Source organism: Leptonychotes weddellii, chromosome 6, assembly GCF_054177405.1.
Source record: "Leptonychotes weddellii isolate Sample4059 chromosome 6, ASM5417740v2, whole genome shotgun sequence".
Classification (NCBI taxonomy): Eukaryota; Metazoa; Chordata; class Mammalia; order Carnivora; family Phocidae; genus Leptonychotes; species Leptonychotes weddellii.
Window position 1 is genome coordinate 44,118,719 of NC_138374.1, and position 17,149 is coordinate 44,135,867.

General features: G+C 44.4%; 1 non-coding gene across 3 annotated transcripts; it reads right to left on the reverse strand.

The window, feature by feature from the left end:
- Positions 1-12,883: 12,883 nt before the first annotated feature.
- Positions 12,884-17,143, reverse strand: LOC102739012 (uncharacterized). 3 transcript variants are annotated; one of them, XR_014146289.1, is made up of 5 exons: positions 16,951-17,143; positions 15,936-16,046; positions 15,293-15,310; positions 13,399-13,420; positions 12,884-12,980 (listed from the first exon to the last, which is right to left on the reverse strand). It is a non-coding gene; the product is annotated as an uncharacterized LOC102739012 (transcript). The 3 variants fall into 3 exon arrangements; XR_014146288.1 differs by lacking the exon at positions 15,293-15,310; XR_014146287.1 differs by having other exon boundaries at positions 13,399-15,310.
- Between the last annotated feature and the right edge of the window lie 6 nt (positions 17,144-17,149).

The following is a 17,149-nucleotide window of genomic DNA, read 5'->3' on the forward strand; positions in this document are numbered from 1 at the left end:
TGTGCCATATTTTCCACACTCTGGGACAAATCTCACTCTTTTCCCACATGATAGCCCTTGACCAATAATACCTATCTCTGCTTGTTTCCAGCTAAATACCTCCAGACCTTTCAAACAGGCCTCATAAGCCATCACTGGAAGGCAGGCTAACTACCATTCTGATACTCTTCTGAACAAGCTCCACTTCACGGCTACCAAAAATAACATAACCCCAAGGAGAGGTCCAACAGGACAGGGCAAAAGAGGACTCACTGTTCCTTCACTCTAGGTGCCCACTTCCTATGGAGCAGCTGGAGGCAACAATCTGTGCTTTTTTTAGCATCCAAATCACACCATGAAATCATGTAATCTCCACTTAAGTTTCAGGCCATAATCCCTGCCACACATCTATCTGGCTAGTTATGGCCCCAAAGGACCCCAGAAATGACACCCAAGCTGCGTGGGTGGGCCTCTGGGGAGCAGAGAACCACAGCGCAGACATGAATGCAGCCCTTGGAGCCAACACTGACCTAAATTCAAGGCCCAACTCTGCCACTTACTGAACAACCTTCAGCAAACGACTAAAATCCTGAGTTTCAATTTGTTTCTCTCTGAGATGAGGACAATAATGTTCACCTTGCAGAAGTCTGGTGAGGACACAAGAGAATATATACAACGTGCCTAGCACACTGAGCAGTAGGTACTCAATAAAAGGCATGGTTGTTATATTCAAAGTCTCACGGGAGCCCTGACAAAAGTTTCCAAGGACAAAAACCCCAGAAAGTGACAACATAGTCCACTGAGTTTCAGTGGGTGCCAGTACAATTCAATAAGGAAAGAATAATCTTTTCAACAAGTGGTGCTAGAACAAATGAGTAGTCACATGAAAAAGAATGAAGTCAGACCCCTTCCTCACACCATCTATAAAAATTAACTCCAAATAGATCATAGACCTAAATGTAAAAGCTAAAACTACTAAACCTGTAGAAGAAACCATAGGAGTAAATCTTCATGACCTTTTGGTTAAGCAATGGTTTGTTAGATTTAACATCAAAAACACAAGCGACAAAAGAAAAAACAGATATCTAACCATCAAAATGTAAAACATTTGCCTTTTAAAGGGCACCATCAGGAGTGCCTGGCTGGCACAGTTGGTAGCCTGTGTGTGTGGCTTTTGATCTCAGGGTTGTGAGTTTGAGCCCCACGCTGGGAATAGGGTTTACTTTAAAATATTTTAATTTTAAAAAAGATAATAATAAAGAACACCATTAGAAAGTGAAAAGACAACCCACAGAATGGGAAAAAATATTTGCAAACCATTTACTGGATAAGACTTGTATCTAGAATACATGAACACTTACAGCAATAAAAAGATAATCCAATTTTAAAATGAGCAAAAGACTTTCTAAAGACATATAAACAGCCAATAAGCACATGAAAAGATGCTCAACACCACTAGTTACTAGGAAATGCAAATCAGAACCATACTGAGATACCACTTCACACCTACTTACATGGCTAAAATCAATGGTACAGATAATAGTAAGTGTTGACAAGGACGTAGAGAAATTAGAACTCTCATACACTGCTGGCAGGAATATAAAATGGTGCTGCCTCCGTGGAAAATAGTTGGGGAGTACCTCAAATGTTAAACAGAGTTACCATGTGATCCAGCAATTCCACTCCTAGGTATATATCCAGAGAAATGAAAATGTGTGTCCACACAAAAACTTGCACATAAATGCTCACAGCACCAGAATTATTCATAACAGCCAAAAAGTAGAAACAATTCAAATGTCCTTCAACTGAAGAACAAACTATAGTACAACCACACAATGGAATAGTATTTGACAATGAAAAGGAATGAAGTACCGCTACATGGTACAACATGGATGAACCTTGAGAACATCACGCTCAGTGAGAGAAGCCAGTCACAAAGTCATGCCCGTGATATGATTCCATTTACATAAAATGTCCAGAAGAGGCTCATCCCCAGAGACTTTAAAGCAGATGAGTGGTTGTCAGGGGCTGGGAGAGGGAGAATGGGGAGAGACTGCTAATGGGTAAGAGATTTCTTTTTTGGAGTGATAACATTCTCTGTGAATATACTAAAAATAACTGAGTTGTACACTTTATAAAGTGAATTTTATGGCATGTAAATTATCTCAGTAAAGTTGTATTTTTTAAAAAGGAATGAAGTACTGATACGTGCTACAATACGAAGCCTGAAAACATGTTAAGTGAAAGAACCAGTCACAAAAAGATCACGTATTGTATAATTCCATTTATAGGAAATGAAAATGTCCAGAACAGGCAAATCTATAAAGAGAGAAAGTAGGGGCGCCTGGGTGGCTCAGTCAGTTAAGGGTCTGCCTTCGGTTCAGGTCATGATCCCAGGGCCCCGTGTCGGGCTCCTCGCTTAGCAGGGAGCCTGCTTCTCCCTCTCCCTCTGCTGCTCTCCCTGCTTGTGCGTGCTCTTGCTCGCTTGCTCTCTCTCTGACAAATAAATAAGATCTTTAAAAAAAAAAAAAAAGAGAGCGAGAGAGCAAAAGTAGACTAGTGGTTACCCAGGGTTGGGGAGTAGAGGCGGGGGAAACAGTGCATGACTTCTAAGGAGCACAGGGTTTCTTTCTGACATGATGCAAGTGTTCAAAAACTAGGTGGTGGTGATTAGGTGCTAGATTCTGTGAATATACTGAAGCCCACTGAATTATACACTTTAAAAGGATGACTATTATGGTATATGAATTATGAATAAAGCAGTTTTTAAAAAGAAAGTTTTGTTTTTTTTTTTTAAGCGGCAACATGGGGTGGTCTGGGAGTGATATGGAGAAAAGGCAGAAGTCTTAGCAACATGGGGGCGGCTGCTGTGGACACATCAGCAGCCCTCTCTCCTCACCTCCTCTCAGCAAGTGCTCCCTCTGCCCCCGTTAAGCGGAGACGGGGCTCCATGAGCTAGCAGGACCAGGGAGGGACCTGTCCTGAGTGGGCCAGTCAGTGTCACATTCCTGGGAAGTGGTAAGTAGGATGCAGGGTCTAATTAATGGTGCTGGATGCCTGGAATGGGAAGCAATGGGAAGGCCAGCTGTGAGAAAGAAAGGAGAGCATAAAAAGCTGCCTGCAAAGAGAGAGCGGGAATGGACTCAAAAGAAGGGGAAGGAAGGAGGAGGGAAGGGCTGATTTGTACTGGAATACTTTTCCAGTACCAATAGCAGAGAGGCCGCCAGCACTACCTACACCTTGGTTGTTAAACACCTCTCAGCTTTCCAGTAAATTCCTTTTGCTTGAGAGGCTCCTGTTCAAAGAGTCCCCCTGAAGCACCCATTTTCTTCTTCCTGCCATAGCAGAGACTGGTAGTTGTCCCCCAGAACCATTCTCCCCACCTTTTCCCCGGCTAGAGCTAGTCTACATTTCCCAGCCCTCTTGCAATTAGGTATGCCAGGAAACTGAGTCCCAGCCAATGCGACAGGAACAGAAATGATGTGGGTGACTTCTGGTCAGGCCGTTGTGGAGAATGGGTGTCTCTCCTCCACCTTTTCCCCATTCTGCCAGGCAGATGCAGGTGACCATGAGGCCCTAAAGATGACAAAGGCACAAAATAGGATGAGCACGGGTTCCTGACTCACCACCTGCAGAGGAGAGCTTCCCGCTGACCTGGAATACCCCCACCGTAATTGGCAACCATTTACAGAATGGAGCCAATACTGTGAATAGCAAAGCAGAGGAAATGTCTGGGTCTTCGTGACACTGTTGATCTGCTGCATCAATCAACCCTGAATACCTCTCTGCATCTAGATGGCTTCTTATGTAAGCAAATAAATGTCCTCATTGTTCAAGGCAGTTTAAGTGGAGCTCTTGGTGTTTTGCCGCTGAAGGCCTCTTACCTAATAACACCATCTAAAACCAAAGACAAAGCCAGCTCAGAGAGCAGCAGCGGTAGACATTGCAACTCTTAGCTTCTCAGGGAACACTTGTCTACCAGTGACACTCTGCAAGACAGCAGAGGGCAATGAGATGAACAGCATGGAAAAGTGCCCCACACAACACTGCAGTGCTTTGTAACCTTAAAAATGAAGGAAAATGGTATTGAGAAAACTGGACAGCCACTTGCAAAAGAATAAAACTGGACCTCTATCTTACACTGTGCACTTAGACAAAAATCAACTCAAAGTGAATTAAAGATTTGATGGTAAGACCTGAAACCATAAAACTCCTAAAAGAAAACCTAAGGGGTAAGCTCCTCGATATTGGTCTTGGCAATGATTTTTTGGACTTGACACCAAAAGCAAAAGCAACAAAAGCAAAAATAAACAAGTGGAACTACATAAAATTAAAAAGCTCTGCACAGGGTGCCTGGTCGGCTCAGGTCATGATCTCTAGGTCCTGTGAGAGCCCCATGTCAGGCTCCCAGCTCAGCGGGGAGTCTGCTTCTCTCTCTCCCTCTGCCTCTCCCCCTGCTCGTATTCTCTCTAATGAATAAATAAAGTCTTAAAAAAAAAAAAAAGACAAGAGGTAAGTGTTGGCAAGGATATGGAGAAAAGGGAACTCTGTGCACTGTTGGTGGGAATGCAAATTGCTGCAGCCAGCCTGGAAAAAAGTATGGAGGTTCCTTAAAAACCTAAAAATAGAACTACCCTATGATCCAGCAATCCCATTCATGGGTATGTATCCAAAGGAAATGAAATTACTTTCTTGAAGCAGTATCCGCACTCCCGTGTTCACTGAAGCATTATTTACAGTAGCTAAGACATGGGAACAACCTAAGTGCCCGTGGACAGATGAATGAATAAAGACAGTGTGGAAGACACAATACACACACACACTGGAATATTATTCAGCCATTAAAAAAAGGAGGAAATCTTGCCATTTGTGACAACATGGATGGAGCTTGAGGGCATTATGGTGACATTAGAGCAAGAAAATACTGTATGATCTCACCTATATGTGGAATCTAAAAAAAACCCCGAACTCACAGAAACAGAAAAGACTGGTGGTTACCAGAGGCAGGGGGTAGGGAGTAGAGGAAATGGGTGAAGGTGGTCAAAAGGTACAAACTTCCAGTTATAAGAGAAATATGCCCTGGGGATGTCATGGACAGCATGGTGACTATAATTAACAATACTTTGTGTATTTGCAAGTTGCTAAGAGGGGTTTTAAAAGTCCTCATCACAAGAAAAAGAAAACTTTTAACTAGAGGTGAAGGATTTTAGCTCAACTTACTGTGGTGACCATTTCACAATATATACATATACCAAATACAGTGCTGGACACCTTAAACTAATCCTATGTTAGAGGTCAGTATTATCTCAATAAAATGGGGAAGTGAGAACCATCTAAGGGTGGAATTTTTTTTTTTTACGGAGGAGGAAGAAATTACTCCTGAGCAGCAAATGGCTCATTTAGGCTCATTCTGCTGTTGGAAGTGAGCTCAAGGTGAAAAGGCCCAAAACTCAGTCCTCTGCCCACCACTGATGAGCTGTGGGACTTGGGGAAAGTCACTTTGTGCCTCCATGGCCTCATGCATAAACAGGAGAAAATGCAGTGCTACCTGCCTACAAAATGGAGGTGCCAGATCAACTAAAGAACTTTCCTCCTCCAAGGAGGCCTGCTGGAAAGATGCATTTTAAGACCTTTCCTCCACCAAGAGATGCAGTTCAATGGTGTCTGCCTATGAGCTGACAATTTCTAACCAAACTATCATCCTAGAGGATGGGAGCCAGCACAGGGCCGGACCCAGAGCCTCCGTTGACTCCCCCATGGCTCTGTGACATGAAGGTCTACAGCCCTCTGAAAACACAATTCCAGAGACTAACTGCCCAGGCACAGCAGCTCAACACAGTGAGCTGTAGTAAGCCTGTCCCTGGATTAATGAGATGAATGCTGAAGCCCCCTCCACTGTCACAGCCCCTCCCTCCGAGGCAATGTATATTCAGAATACACACTGCAGCTGAGAACAGGGTGTAAATCTTTCCTTCTTCCAAGAAATGCAGAATAGAAATCTATAGCAAATCCTTAATGTCTAGAGATCTGTACTTTTTTAAAAATTCAATTTGATAAGTTCCACCTTACTGCCTTGCACCAAGTCCCTGGCAAGGCTTACTTAAATGGATACAGGAGATGGATGTCTTACAGCAGGGCTTACAGCTGCCCTGCAATCCAAGCTCCTTGAGTAGGACAAGTCTGTCTCCTCGGTTCGAAGATAGGTCTCATGACCCAGCACTCTTGGCATCCCACCCAAACCATTCAAGAACTGGATAGAGGCATCGCACTATAGGGAGAACACTGAACCAAAATTGGGCCACTAGGGTTCGAGTGTTCTTTCTCCCAAATAAATTGCAAGCCCCTTGGCTGGGGCAGCTTACAAAGGAGGAATGTTATTTGCACTGGATCTGCAGAGACATTGCAGCACGGATGGGTAGACATTGCCATGCACATGTGAACAGCAGAAAGCCCTGCAGGTTCAGCTTCCCTATGAGGGCCGAATCCTATAAACAAGATTACCACCCCCATTAGACCTTCTCCGAGAAGAAAGAGTGACCTCTCCACTTGATGTGGCATCAGGCTTTTTTCATGCTTCCGCAAGGATAGCAGCCAGAACAATAAAGCAGGCAGCATCCAAGCCTGTGCCCACAGTGCCCCCTCGTGGGAGTCTGTGTGGCTCATCAGACCTCTTCACGCCACCAAAGCAAAGGCCACTGATTGGAGCAGTCCATAGCACCACCCTTCCTTGTCTCCACAGCCGTCCCCTCTGGAATGTCCTCCCCTTCCCCTAACTCAGTGAGTGGTTCTCAAACTTCAACCTGCATCAGGATGGCCTGGAGAACTTGTTAAAACACAGGTTGCTGGGAACCCACCCAGTTTCTGATTCAGTAGTTCTGGGGTGGTGCCCAAGATTTCGCATTTCTAACAAGTTCTCAGGTGATGCGGACACAGCCTGTTTGGACCCACTGCCTCTGCTAATCTCTCTGCACCCATCAAGGCTCAGCACAACTTCTAGCTCTTTGCGATGTTCCACAAATGTCCCCAGGCTTATCATACAACGTCAAAGCTATGTAACTTTGATCAAGTTCCTTAAGCTCTTTGAGCCTCAGTCTCACCTATAAAATGTGGATATTAGGAGCTCCCTCATAGAGTAGTTATAAAGGGCAAATGAGATACAGGTATCCCCCCCTCAAAAAACCTACATTAGCACCTGTTTCTACTAACCAAAGAAATCCAAAGAGGATTTTCACTTTTGCAGGAAATAAAGCGAAAATAGCATTTGGTTTGTTTTGCAGCGCTCCCTGAGCAACAAGAAGCACCACAAGCCCCTGGCCCCGAAATACACTCAGCATCTCAGCATCAAGATGCCATAGCTGCGAATGGTATTGTGGGCACCTGCGCTTTATCTCGATGTATGTGGGGCATCCATTACCAAGATGTTTTCTAAAATGCATCCTAAGGGGCGCCTGGGTGGCTCAGTTGGTTAAGCGACTGCCTTCGGCTCAGGTCATGATCCTGGAGTCCCGGGATCGAGTCCCGCTCGGGCTCCTTGCGCGGCAGGGAGTCTGCTTCTCCCTCTGACCCTCCTCCCTCTCATGCTGTCTCTCGTTCTCTCTCTCGCAAATAAATAAAATCTTAAAAAAATAAATAAATAAATAAATAATAAAATAAAATGCATCCTAAGCCTGAGAGATTATTTTCTGGGTCTGAAAACACTCCAAAATTTTCCCATATAAACCGATAATTCAGTTCTTCACTTTACACCTTTTCAGGTTCTGAAAGGTTTCACAGGATCACTCTACTTTCAAATAGCTGGGAAAACCTAGAATTCATGCAACAGGCTTCCTGGCACATAAAAAACAATAAATATCAGCTCTTCTGCCATTATTTTATTAGCAGTAACAATAGTAATATTACTGTTCATCTGCCAGCTTCTTGAGGACAGGGACCATTTCTCCTACTCAACAATTCTCAGAGGCAGAAGGGACCTCAGGGACCCATGAGTCCAAAATACCCCTAACGTAGTTCACCAGGAGAGGCACCTAAGAAGTTGTCACAACCTCAGACGTTTGGCTGCCACCCAGAACTCACTCGGGAAATTGGGGCAGGAAGTCTGGGCATTTGTATTCTTAACAAGCCCCCAGATGCCAAGTTTGGGAACTACTCATCCAGTCCTGTACCTCATCTAGTCACAGGGAAATGGAGGCTCAGAAAAGTCCCTTGCCATCCATAGCCCCAGGTGGCTAGAGGCTGAGCAAGGATCAGAAACCCGGTCTCTGGATTCTAATCTAGTCCTCTTCCATCAAGCTAGATGGCGTGGATGCCATCTCTTCAACCCCTAGCCTCTGGCACAAATCCTTGCTCCAGCATGCACGATGAACAGTCCAACAGCTTAAGTATCCCCCATGCAGAGGAATTCAGCATGTGACAAGGACACTCAATCCAGTAGTTTTTATTCAACCAAAATATCGAACAAGAAAAACCCTTAGCCTGGCATACGAGATCCTCTATAACTTGCTCCCTTGCTGGCCTCTCTAGTCTTATTTTCCTCAGGACCTTACTTGTACCCTAAACCTCAACCAGACTGTGGACAGTTATCCTGGGGGGTGTCACTTCCACAACGTCTGGCCTACCAGAAGCTCAAGGGGTAGTGGATACAGAAAGACAAATGAAAGCCTGGAGGTGTGTTCACTCACTGGACCCACACCGCCCGCAGAGTTCCAGAACTCAGGAAAGCCTCTACTTTGCCTGCACAAATGAATCAAGCATCATACCTGTGTCCTTAGAGCCAAACTGAAGTCTACTTTTGAAATGGAGTTTCTGGTACCAGAATGCATTGTGCAAAACTGCTGGAAGCCACCAAAGTCACCAGAGATCTTCCATCTCACCTACCAGCACTCTGTTCCCACCCTCCCCAACTCATCCCCACTTGTACCCCAGGAGGACTGGGCTCACTTCACCCCACAGCTGCTACTTGTTCCCACCTCCCTGCATTCTCTTCTAGCTTTCACCACCCTAGATCAGAAAACCCTGCTCCTGTGCATCCAGATCAGATTGTCCACTAGTGATCTTCCCTCATAAGCCTTCCAAGACCCAGTCAACCTGCAGATTCTCTTGCCTCTGGATTGCTATCATGTAATCACGGTGAGGAACGAGGCCATGAGACTGCGGTGAGTTGTTTAACCCCCTAAGCTTTGAGGGACGAGATATAGTTCATTCATCTCTCCAAGTCCCCCACAGGGACCAGGGTGCACAGCAGCTCAGTCAACAGGAAATTGTTGGCCATCTACCACTTCAATTATCCCATGGCAATGGGTACCTTGTTGAGCACACATTGGGTATACGAATGAGTCTTGCTCACCTTTAATCTTAACATACCCTACAGACAACAGCTGCTCAATTAGTATTTGATTGAACAAAGGCACAGGGATAAAGACTCTGGAGTCAGACAATTGTGCCGTACTCTCAGCCCCACTACTCACAGAAGTTCTTAACTGCTCTAAACTCTATGTGGGTCCGGTGAGATCTGTCTTAGGATTATTGTGCAGACTAAAGGAGATAATTGTTTATACAGAATTTAGAACGGTACTTGCCTTGGCTCCAAGAGTATGACCTATTAAGATGCTGTCTTTAAGAACCCAAAATAACTTGTCAGGGAACAAAGGAAGAGCAGAGCATTGCTAAAACGGCTTGGGCACATGCAGCTAACTATAAATGCAACTTGGGTGCAGTGGTAAGGCAAGAGGCCAAGAAGCACCCCAGTATTCATGGAGACTGTAAAACCACCCCCTTCAGAATCACCTCTAGCTTCTTTTTGCCACTCTTCAAAGATCCCTGCTTCCCCTCATGAATCCACAGCCTCCCGCCAGTGCCAAAGGAAAGGAAGGTGCTCTCTCTACCTGTTGACTCAGCTTAGTAAAGTCAACTTTGCATTTTTACAAAGGCTTTTTCAAAAACTGTTGACAGCGGAGCATGGTCTGGTTACTGTCAGGGCCGACAACGCTGGATCTCTAAGAATCCTCAAGTTCAACAGCACAGACTATACACAATTTAAAACGAGTTCCTATGAGTCCTTCCTATCACACATCGCTTAGCACTAGTTTCCAAACTGTTCTCACAGATGCTCCATCATTTGAGCCTCAAAATAGCCTCTTCAGTCCTGTCAGCAAGAGCAGGCACCCTTGGGTACCCCAATTTAAAGAAGTTAACCCATGGGCACCTGGGTGGCTCAGTCAGTTGGGCGTCCTACTCTTGGTTTCGGCTCAGGTCATGATCTCAGTCATTCATGAGATTGAGCCCTGCATTGGGCTCTCTGCTCAGCAGGGAGCCTGCTTGAGATTCTCTCCTCCCTTTGTCCCTCCCCTGAGATCCCCCCACCTTGAGCATGTGCTCACACTCTAAAATAAATCTTTAAAAAGCTAACCAAGAGCACCTGGGTGGCTCAGTCGGTTGAGCGTCTGCCTTTGGCTCAGGTCATGATCCTGGGATCCTGGGATGGAGCCGTGCATCCAGTTCCTTGCTCAGCGGGGAGTCTGCTTGTCCTTCTCCCTGCCATTCCCCCTGCTTCTTACTGTCAAATAATTTTAAAAAAAAAGCTACTCTAATCAGCTGACCAAGTGACTTGCCTAGACACCCAGCTGGACCAAACGGAAGAATCCTGCAGAAGGGACACAAAACCAGAGTGCAGATAGAGGTTGCAAGCTAGCTGTAGCCGAGGCCGTGGTGGAGACCATGGTAGATTGCACAACACCTATCTTTAAAGCAGGTACCCAAGCATCTAACCTTGCCAACTACCATCATGCAGAAAGGTGAGGTGCTGTCGCTGCCTGGTATTTCAAGAGGCTGGAAATCTGGATCTTTATGTATAATTTGTCCAGTTTCAAAAATGTTGTGCCTGTGCAAGAGCTTACAGACAAGACTACCGGTTAGTTGACTTGGCTCCAATAGCCCAGCCTAGGCAGCTCCCCTGGAAAACCAAGCTCAGCCAGAGTTAATCATAACTCCCTTCCCCCAGAGAGGCTACACTGGCTGAATGACTGCCAACTCTGCCCTCCCTGAGCACATCCCAACAGAAAAGCTTCTTCATCTTGTGACTGCTATCAACCTTTACCTCCACTCTGGCTCGCCACAGCTGTGCCCTCCATCTTCACATCAGTCCCTAGTACCCCACTCCCAAAGCCACCTCCTACCCTTAATTTTGCTTCCGTTAGCTCTGCTCCTGAACTTTCCAAACCCTCCCCCAGCTCCAATTCACCTGGTGCCCTATCCCGAGCCAGCCCAGGTGTCACCTCTCCCTTCTCTTCAGCTCCTTGCCCCTGCACGCTGCTCACCAGTCCTATGCTGCCTCACCCTCGCAGCCACAGGAACCCCATTTCCTTCTGCAACGTTTGCCACCAGGCACGAATGGCCTCTGCACTGCCTAGTTGAAAAATCCCCCACTTTACATTACCGGTTAGCCATTTTGGTGAAAACTGACACTAGCAGTCCTGAATCCCCCACTCCTCCACACTCTCCTGCTAGTACAGCCAGGCTTATGTCCTGGCCCTAGCAAGGGAAACCACAGGGCCATGGGTTCCACAAACCCAATAGCACAGCCTGAGCTTAGCTCCAAGTGAAGCAACTACACCCACCATCAGCAGGTCTCAGCCAGCAGGTCCAGCCCTCACACCCCTGCTCTCTGGTCTGCACGTCCTTCTTCAGTCAAGGCCTCTCATGTGGCTTCTCCAAAACATGCAACCATTCCTTCCACCACCCTCTCATGCCTTCTGCTATCATGATTCTTGCTTCTTCCTGAATCCCGTCTACCCAACCAAGCAGGTCTTTCACTCCTTGACAACTTCCTGAGGTTTCTCTGGTGGTTTTAATCCACTTACATGGTTCCTAATCATATTTATAAGCTTGACTCCCAGATGGACCCATGTATCCTACACCAACTTTGGGGGAAAATGGAATCCAAAACCCTTAAGCCATTAATGCCTCTTCACCCCATTCCCAAATATGCAAGCTCTCCAACTCCTACACTTTCTAACCCTCTCAAAAAGGCACCCCAACCCTCAAAGTAACCCTAAAACAACTTCTCCTCAAATCTCTCAAAACCAGGGCGCCTGGGTGGCTCAGTCGGTTAAGCATCTGCCTTTGGCTCAGGTCATGATCCCAGGGTCCTGGGATCGAGTCCCCGCATCAGGCTCCCTGCTCAGCGGGAAGCCTGCTTCTCCCTCTCCCTCTGCTACTCCCCCTGCTGTTCTCTCTCTCAAATAAATAAACAAAATCTTAAAAAAAAAAAAAAAATCTCTCAAAGCCACACAATTGATCAATAACCCACAGCTCAGGTCCACAACCCTGATGCCTGAAAAAACCAAACTCAGAACTGGCATCCAGCATAGAAGAAGTAACACTACATAACCCTCCATGTTTCACCAAAAGCATATAGATCTACCAAGCAATTACACACTACATCCAAATATTCATTATACTAACCTCTTTCAAATTCCCCACTCATAATACACCATTCACTTATCCCATAAGCACAAACCTACAATGCACAGATGATTTTGGCAGATCCTATTTACTGTGTGATAAATGAGTATGTACTCTAGTAATATTCTACTGAGGCAAGTAATTTTTCAGTAATAAGAACGATGTCAGGTTCTAGGAAGACCAAAAGGAATTCAGATTTCAAGTGCGTCTTTCAGATACTGACCAACTAGACTGATGGCAGGTATTAACAATGAGCACACCAGACTGGCACTGTATGCTCTCGTGTTGCTGGTACCCCACACCCACATCTGTGTGCTACTAAAAGGAACGACAATCATACCAAGTTTTCACTAAAAGCGTACTGGAACACGTGAACTTGGGCAGCAATCTAAATCTGCTCTACAGCAGAGTAATTTCATAACGCTCCCAGTAAACTTCAAATACATTTCAAACAACCAGACACGTTAACATTCTTAGTTTATTGATCCTCTCATGAAAAATCTGCACAACCAGATAAAGCCACTGCAGCATCTTTACTCCTTCTGTGAAACAAAGAAAAGGAAAAATTTAGTTAGTGAACCACCTTTAAAACTCTTAAGAATTAAAATTTAAAATCTTCAGCAAACTCCAAAATTAATGACACTCATGCAAAACAAGTATTAGTGACCTAAAATGTTAAGTTTGTGATCATAACACAATGAGTGCATCAAGAAATAAAACTTGCAAACATTCACATTAGAAATGGAATAAAGAATTAAGTATTACTGTTTTAAAAACAAAACCACGTCACTACCGGTATCTAAAAAGCTACGATTCTTCAAAGCATTTGTAAATCAACTTCTAAAACTACTTCACATGCAAAAACAAACACAAAAAACAAAACTATTTCACATGCTCTAGACTTTCGAATTACTGTTATCAGTAAAGCCTAATGATCCACATGAAAAGCTTGAATTATACCTGTTGTCCAATCTCCAGCTCACTGAATCAGTGGCAGGGAAGGGAGAAAGGAGGGAAGAAGGAAAAGAAATATTTCATTAATAGTCCCTTTTCAAATTCCAACATAATCTGCATTTACATGCATGCAATCAAATACCTTAGAAATAACTGTTTTCTTTTTAATTGTATACAGAGCGCTCTTGAGACACACTCATTTTTATTCTTCCCAATTTGGAGAATACCTCATGTGATTAGTATGGTTCTTATGTAAACAAAGTGGCATGATGGTTTCACAATGAGGAGATCATCATGCCAACAGCAATGCCAATCCAGGCTACCACTGTCTACGCATACATGAAGTACACATACCTGACCCTCAGCCCTCCTCCTCTGCTCAGCAACATCATGATGGGCACACAAGCACCATCAAAAGACCCGGGAATCATCCCACACTAGAGTCTAACCTCAAAGAGAGAGTTCTAAATGATCAAGCAAGTCTTTTAAAACCTGTCTCAGCTCAATACTTTAAAAGCTACTGTTCACAGCCACCAAAAGTAGTGCAAATTAGTTTTTTAAAAGGCAGAACTGGGCTGAAATGAAAATGCTTCGTGCTCTTTAAACAAGAGACTATTTATTCCTTAATTTAAAACAACTCTATTGTACCCAAGAGGTAAGAGCAAATACCAATTCCAACATCCAAACAAGAACAGTTAAAAGTAACATTAGTAAGCCTGGCTATTTTGAGCCAAAGAATACTTGTGCTCGTTTACGCATTCATTTCCCAGCCAGTTTTCCAGAGCTATGCTAGTGAAATGCACCAGTGCAACCTGAAGCAGGAATAGTGATGGCTCAGGTCCCCACAGGGAGCCCCTCCACACGTCACCGGTGAACACTAACGAGCACAAACATATGGGGCCCAAAGACCGAATGAAGACAAGAATGGGTTAAACATCCTTGGTTCTAGATCAGTCCACTGACTGAATCTTTTTTGCAACCTCGGCAACTTCTGTTGATAGGTATAAGCCGCCTCACAAACAAGGAGCAGTTCTAAGCAGCAAGTAGTTCCTCTGGCAGTTCATCCATTACTAGAACTCCGTGGCTGGAAAGACAATGTGATTGGAGGCCTGGGCAGGCATACCCAGATCTACTGCCTGGCAGGGAGTCATTGTTAGAGGAAGCACACAGGGGCAGTGACTACCAGTGTTTCAAAACCCTACGAACCCCCAACCCCTCTACTAAGCCCACCTTACATGCTGGTTTAGGCTGCTCAAATGTGCAAAAATGTATTTAACATGGGGTAGTAGACCATTCTGACCAAAAACTTATGAAAAAAGCATATTTATCAGAGGCTTTGGTGTGAATATACAATTACCTTGGAATTTTTTCAATTGTAAGAAAAATGGACATCAGATGAAAAATTAGAGATCAATAAAAAGCAATGTAACGGTAAAAGGCAGCTTTGATTGAACACTTCCTGAACAGAGACTTTGCCAGATTTCCTAGACCAGTTTATTACCAGAGCTGCCAAAGAAATCGACCAGTCCCTGGGGTCCCCAAGGGAAAGACTGCTGATGACAAAATGAGGCCCCTTCCCAAGCCCTGTGTTAACTAAAGCCGTTTCCTGGGTATGTAACTCTGGAACACAGCATTTCCCAAGTACAAGTTAAAAGATGCCTACTCAGTAGAGTACCCACCTTTCTCCACCAGGTCACTTCGCAACATAACATGCATTTTTGAATTTCCAAAATAAACGTGATTAAAAGTTTCTCTCCCTTCCTTATAATACGCCATTTTAAAACAATTATAAGAGATCATACTACATAAAACTCTTGTTGTCCAAAAGCCAACATGCAAAGCATCAAAGCAAACTCAGTGAAGGTGATGCATCCCCACACCGTGCTCACAATCTCAGTACCTGCTAGACACTTCATTTCTGATGAACAAGAAATCCAAGAAAGTAGAGGGAAAAGGCAAAAAAAAAAAAAAAGTTCACAGAACACTTGATTATTTGTTAATTTAACAACCCAACACCTTAATTCCATTCAACTATTATTTACAGTTAGCTAGCAAAGCTGGTAAAAAGCTGCTTATCATTAAAATCACTTAAGTCTTGGCTAACTGGAGAGGAAAGCAAGTGAGATCCCACCTGCCTCTCCAGCATGCCAGGGAAACACGGGCCACATTGATTCAACTGCTTTTTAAACAACTTATCTGTTTTAAACAAGTAAGGTTACTCTTCCCCTTTAACAGTCCAAACCAATTCGCAGTAAAATGGACACTTTTCCTGACAGGGCTTCCAAGGTGCCCACTAGGATCACTGAACCGATGTGGCCCCTGTGTTGTGCTGATCTGTGAGCTGACAAAGGGTGGGCAAAGCTACTCTAGTGAGGTGTTAAGATACTACATCATGTAGCGTCTCAAAACACGTTACCTTCTGTAATCCAGAAGAAGTGGGAAAAGAAAAAACATTAAAAAAAGGTTATTAAAAAACAAATCCCTCCTTTCTAGAAACTAAAGACCTGCAATGACATTTCTGTATTCTCCTTGATGAACAATACCTTTTTGCCAGCACCAACATTGGCTTTTGCAGTCCCCCTGACTTTCTTCATTCTGTTCTTGCGTTCCTTTCGCTGTTTTCTTGATGTCTTTTTCTTCTCATACAGGCCGTGCTAAAGGAAAAAGGAGTACCTTTTAAGTGACTTGCAAACATCAACTCAGCATTAACTAATCTGGGAGGGACCATAACCAAGTCAGGTAGCTCAAGAAATGCAGCTTCCCAAATCACAATTGTTTCAAGTACATTTAACAATACTTGTTTTTACTGAAACAAGAAAGGTAATCCAATTGAGACACAATATGTACAAATCAGTGGCACAGTACTCAGATGTGCTCTCAACACTCCAACCTACTCATCTTCACTCTGCCCATTTTTGCACTTGCCGTTCCTGCTGCCCAGACTGCTCCCAAATCTTCATAGATCTCAGCTTAAAGGTCACCTCCTCAGCAAAGCCTCTCAGACCACCCAACTAAAGAGCGCAGCATCTGTCTACCACACCACCATGATTTCCCTCACAGGTGTTCTACTGGAAGACTTATCTGATGGCAGTGAAGAAGAGTTAGAGAAAAACACAAGTAGTACTTCAAAATAACAATCTGCAGCTTATGATCTAGAAGCTAAGGGAGCTTGCTCAGCTCGTTGCTGTAGTTCACTCTAGTGCTTGTCACTCAGGAAATGATCAAACTCAGACTTTTAGAATTAAGGATCTCAACTGGGTGCCAACGCTTCCAAACCCATCCCCCTATTTCCAGCTCCCATCTCCACAAGTACTACATTACTTGTCCTTCTAGACCCAGCTCAAAGGTCACCTCCTCAAAAGCTGCAGACCCCATTACTGAAGCCCTGTAATCTATCTGTACATTTATCAAAAAACCTTCTCTCTTAACCACTTTAGTTCCTTAAGTCTGAGGGCTGTCCCTCCCCAGTCTGTTTGCTCTTGCTCATTCCATTGCACCCACAACACAATGCTGTTAAAAAACAGTCTTCAGCAGCTGCTGAACAATGAGAACACCTACTCTTGCAAGTCTGTGTTTGGGTTCATTTTTCTTTGCATAATCCAAGGAATCATATATCATGCCAAAGCCGGTTGTCTTGCCACCACCAAAATGGGTTCTGAATCCAAACACAAATATGACATCTGGTGTGGTCTTGTACATTTTGGCTAGTTTTTCCCGAATTTCTGTCTTAGGTACTGTTGCCTTTCCGGGGTGAAGA